Consider the following 6,193-nt stretch of genomic DNA (forward strand, 5'->3'; position numbering starts at 1 on the left):
GTGGGGAAAAAAAGTCATATTACATCACTCTATTTCCTCATTCACCTCAAATCAAAATAAAACATAAAATAATAATAAATACAAAATTAAAAGTGGTTGATTGCAGTCTTGAAAATTCATGTAAAATTTGACTCCCTGCCAAAGCTGTCGCTGCATCGAAAAAAAATTCTTACATTAACTCTCAGAAGTTTTGCAAAAGAAATCTGTATTTATACAAGAAATATTTTTAGAATTCCATGAAATCCTTTTCTTCTAACATAAATTAATTGTTAAAATAGAGTCATAAACCTCTAAAAAACAGAATAATTATCTTTAAAAATTATCAAGAAAAGCTTAAATACAGATAATTACGATTGTGATTACAAAAAATACTGTAAATCTTAGACCATTTACATATAAATCACAAATTAAACATACAATTTTTACATTTTTTTCCTGTCATTTTGAAATACAGACAAAAAAACGTAAAATTTCTTGAAAAGAACCTGTAAAAAATATTTGTTTTTTTACAGTGTAGGCAAGGCAAGGCAAGGCAGCTTTATTTGTATAGCACATTTCAGCAACAGGACAATTCAGAGTGCTTTACATAAACATTCAAGAACATTAAGACAAAGTGCAAAAGAACATTAAGATATAATTAAAACAGTTATAAAAACATTAAAGATTAGAAAATAAAAACAAGCTAAAAATAAAAGCTAGGCATAGAAGCTAGAATAGAGTATAAAACACAAGAGTAAAAGGTCTAGTGCAGTATAAGATCATGATCTGGTTTAATAAAAGGCAGCAGGGAACAGGAAAGTTTTAAGCTTTGATTTGAAAAGAGTTGTAGCGGTCCTGCAGTTTTCTGGGAGCTTGTTCCAGATATTTGGTGCATAAAAACTGAACGCTGCTTCTGCATGTTTAGTTCTGACTCTGGGGACACTAAGCATACCTGATCCAGATGACCTGAGAGGTCTGAATGGTTCATTACATAGCAGAAGATCAGAAATGTATTTTGGCCCTAAACCATTTAGTGCTTTGTAAACCAGCAGGAGTATTTGAAATCAATTCTCTGAGAGACAGAGAGCCAGTGTAGAGACCTCAGAACAGGACTGATATAATCCACTGTCTTGGTCTTAGTGAGGACTCTAGCAGCAGCAGGTTCTGAATCAGCTGCAGGTGTCTGATCCATTTTTTAGGAAGACCAGTAAGGACGCCGTTACAGTAACCAAGTCGGCTGAAGATAAATGCATGGTCTAGTTTTTCCAAATCCTGCTGAGACATCAGTCCTCTAATTCTCTAATTCTTGCTATATTGATAGAAGGCTGTCTTTGTAATTATCTTAATGTGGATGTTAAAGCTCAGGTCAGAGTCCATGACTACACCAAGATTTCTGGCTTGGTCCGAGCTGATATAAGCAGGATGACATTTATTTTAAAGATTTACTTACTAGTTACTTTGCAGATTTAGATTATTAATACAAAATATAACACCCAGTAGTATATAGTAATTAAAATTAGCTCTGGAGGATGGAACCTGCCAAAATCAAAAATCAATCAATCAATAAATAAATTACTTGATAGATAAATAAATATGTCATTAAATGTAGCAAAAATAACATTAAAAATAAATGCAGTCATTAATTAATTAATTAATTAATTAATTAATTAATAGAATGTGATATGCATTGATATTTATCTTTTAATTTGCTTCTTTATTTTTTTCTATCGTTGTATTAATAATAACAATAATGACATATTTATTTATTTATCGAGTTATTTATTTATTTTTGATTTCTGCAGGTTTCGTCCTCCATACCACCTACAGCTGCAACATTAAAATGAACATATTAATGCATCAATAGTTAGGTTAAAATACAGTAATATTATCTTATTCTGAAATGGGCCATCCTGCACAATGAGTACATTACTTTGGGTACTTTGAGTATATTTTGATGCTAATACCTTTGTACTTTTACTTGAGTTAGACTTTGAATGCAGGACTTTTTCTTGTAACAGAGTATTTTCACACTGTGATTTGGCTACTTCTACTTAAGTAAAATATCAGAGTACGTCAATATTCAGGTTTTAACTACTTACCAAATACTATTATTTACAAATGATCAATATTGGTTAATGATATTATTTGGTAATAAGGCAGTTATAACTGTTAGTAATCCATTAATCCATTCCCATGGATTTTCTCACTTTCTAATAAATAATAAATGAGTAATTAATAAATGCTTTTAATGATGAAGTCGGCAGTTGTGAGTTGTTAATAAATGGATCCAAATTGTCTGCAGGTCACACTGGATTTTTTACAACCTGGCAACCAAAAGTCGTTGCTTGTAACTGATCTACATTAGTCATTTATATATTAATCATTAATTATAACATTAGTTAAACTTTTTCATGTTCACACGGTTGGACTCGTTTCAAAAATGGGAGCAGCTTTTTGTGTGCTGACTGAGCAGCCCTCATTGTGGTGAATGTGGGGATTTATTAATACATCCAGTGTGGTGAGGATCTAATAATAGTGGAAGTGCGCAAGAGGTTGATATGCACTTGAAACTGTATTTGCAGTGTTGTCACAGCTGAGCCCACTCCAACTGACCAAACACATGAAGCCACTGAAGTCTCCCTAAATTTTTAAATTAATTAATAATTAGTTAATTTCTAAAACATTTTTTGTTTTTTTAATCTTATGAGAACAAAGATGTTAAGTTGTGTATACCAAATATTATATTGTGGTGAGTTATCGACTTATGGTAACGAGATGTTCTCTGTTTGTCAATGATTGGCCTAATTTTCACGATGTACACTCAAAATACTTTCATAATTTGACAAATATTAACCTTGGGTTTTGAAAAAATAAATATATCCACTAGTTGGACCTAATTTACTGACTTGCATCCTGATTTAACCTCATATGAGTTAATTTTTGTCCTTTATGTGTGCCACATTCACTGTCAAGGCCATTACACACCATCATTTGGAGGTCACACATTACCCGAGGATCCCGGTCAAAGGGCAGTCTACTTGACTGTGTCATCTAATAAGGGCTTTTATCAGTTTATCAGATTTGGCAATACCTCCCTCTGGTTCAACAAAAGGCTTTATACAACCTCACATGTGCAGTAATACTCTCTCAGACCTGTAAACATACTTTGTAGTAGTAAAATCAGTGGAATTTCCCTTTTATTCATCAGATGTTTGGTGCTACTGTAAAACTTTAAAATGTTTCTTTCCCATTTCTGTGATTGTAAACTACTCTCAGGTGGGATTTCGTGGAACAATATTAAGACCATATAAGGTCACCAGGAAAAAAAACACAAAAACTACCGTTGTCGACTTCCAGGAAGAAAGATTGAACATGTGAGAGGCAGATAGCAAGTTAGTCACAACTCCTGCTTCCACGGAAAGCACAGCACACCTGTGTTCATGTGATCCAAAGGTGGCGGAGGCGTTGGTGGTGTCAGTGACAGGTTGTGAAAGAGAAGCGTCAAAGAATCTGACATCTTTTTCCTGGCACAGGAAAAGTGAGGGAGTTGGCTATCCTGGATTCACATCCAAGCTGTCATCTCTGCCGGTTGACCCAGTGACCAAACAGCATGTGAGGGAAATTATGTGTTGTTTCCATGTAGAGACACAGAATCCAGCTAAACGCCCATCACCTCCTCTCATAACAGAAACCTAATGTTCTGTTATTTATCATTCATTCAGTTGACAAGTGTTTGTTACCTACTGACTAAGATCAAATAAACTTGCCTTCATTTCAGATGGAAATAGTGAACTCAATTAGTACCTACAGTAATATAATGTAGCCTACGGTCAGGCTATTTATCAAGGGGAGGTTTATCAGTAGGCCTATCACAGTAAACCAAAGTCTCACATACCATATAGGGCTGTCCCAAATACCATTTTTTTGGGCTTAGAAGCTTCAGTGAGAAATATTCAAAGGTATTCAAAGCTTCGACAACAAACAGCGAAATCTATCTGAGATTAACTATAGAAAAAGCATTTGAATACTGATTTGAAGGTCGATTTCCATAGCAATGGTCGAAGTTTTGAAGCATTCAGGTCAGCCCTACTATAGACCTTTTCAAACTACAACATAAACATTATAAATTGTCCTTTTTGTATTTCCTGCCATAGATCAAAGTGGCATTCCTTAAGATCTCAGTCCTGGTTGATTTACAATTTCTATTTGAGTGAAAACAACTTCATTGTGCTCAGAGTTTAGCAGTCTGGAGTATTTTTTGTTAATACATGAGCATAGAAATAGAATAGAAACATTATATTTCTATGTAAATGAGCAATAGAACATTAAGACCATATAAGGTCAGTGTTGCATGTAGGTTGAGGGTAGAGTATTTGAGAATAATTGCTGTCACCCCTGCAACAATGAGGCAATAACTTTTACGATGGTTTGAATGGGACTTCACACCAACCAGAAATATCTTGCCATTTCCAGTTTCAGCCAGCCTTCTTGTGACTCAGAGGAAAACCATTACATTACATTTCCTCACAAACAAGTACAGTGCTGTAAACATTTACAGGACATGTTTTTATGGTTTTGAAGAAAACTCCCTTTCGTATTTAGCTGCATGGAATAACATGGTAGAGGACTGAGAGTAGATGTGTTTTCTGTCCCAAACCCAAAGTATACAGTATAAATGCTACCAGGACTTAAATTACACCATCTTAATCCTAATATTCCTGATGATTAAATTACAAATGCAATGAAGAAATTGGTTCTCTCTTTCATTGTATGTGGGCACGGGTGGATCAGAGGGGGCCGGCGGTGCGACCACCCCACTTGGTGCCCCCATGTTTGAACATACTGCAGCAAAAGTGCCCTCTTGGATCCACCTATGGTAGACAAAACATGAAGAAAGTGCCCTCTAGGGTGCCCTTCCAGTGGAGAAAACCAGATGCAACGAAAATGAGATGTAGTACCCTTCCTGTAGAGAAAACATGAAAAAGTACCCTCTAGGATGCCCTTCCAGGGGAGGAAACATGAAACAAGTGCCCTCTACCGTGCCCTTCAGGTAGAGAAAACGAGATTCAACGAAAATGAGATGCAGTACCCTCTAGGGTGCCCTTCCAGTAGAGAAAACAAGATGCAGTGACCTCTAGGGTGCCTTTCCAGTAGAGAAAACAAGATGCAGTGACCTCTAGGGTGCCTTTCCAGTAGAGAAAACGAGATGCAGTGACCTCTAGGGTGCCCTTCCAGTAAAGAAAACATGATGAAGGTCTCTAGGGTGCCCTACATGCTAGGAAACCTTCTGCACGCTGGAGGAGGAAGAGGAGGAGGAGAGAAGTTCTTGAGCCGATTCTAAATTGACAGAAAGCCTTCCTGTTGAAGCCAAAATGTGTTTATTACATATTCACCCTGAAGATTTTCCAATAACTATTAAGAAACACAAACTAATTAGTTTATTTCGGTTACAAGCCAGTCTTAAAATGGACAGATAGTCAGAGACCTAATTAGTCTACTCAGTGGATTAAAGAGGTGTCTTGCAGTCTGGTGTTAGAAAAACTGAATTACATTATAAGATGTCGACACCTTTCTTACATTTTATGAATGACCTGAGGTGCCTGTTATTACAAGGATTGGTGCTACCACCATCAGTCCAAGGGAGATTGTAATTTGTACAACAGCTAGAGTAATATCATTAGTAATAGGAAGAGAGAATAGGATGATGACTGAATTGCATACTTTGGATTTTTTAATTACTTCCTAATGTTTATTATCTGCAATTACTAACTTATGTTCATATTCAATTTACTGAAAATGTCGGGTTATTGGGGATTTTTCTGAGTTTGTTCTCTTTTTTAACTCACGTCACTGTCTGTATTGTGAGCTTCACCTGATCTACCTTTCCTGTCGTCATCTGGTGACTTGTGAAATTTCCTGGGCCAGATTTCAGCGCTTCCTCTTCTGTGTCACAGGAAATATCCGAGTTGCAGGTGCATTGTGGCTGATTTCAACTATGACAAGGAGGAAATGGTATTTTGTAGTTTCCACTATGTAAGCAACTTCCTGTTGAACATTGCATGTTGACGGCTATACGTACCTTCTATTCAGCATGTAACACACTTCAGTTGGCAGCCAGACAGACACTTATAGTAATAATCCTCCCACGCTGTCTGAACCTCAGAGCTCTGAACAGTAGCAGGACACCAAGTTATTGAAAAACATGAGGTTTTCA

This window comes from Sebastes umbrosus, chromosome 14 (assembly GCF_015220745.1).
Source record: "Sebastes umbrosus isolate fSebUmb1 chromosome 14, fSebUmb1.pri, whole genome shotgun sequence".
Taxonomy (NCBI): domain Eukaryota; kingdom Metazoa; phylum Chordata; class Actinopteri; order Perciformes; family Sebastidae; genus Sebastes; species Sebastes umbrosus.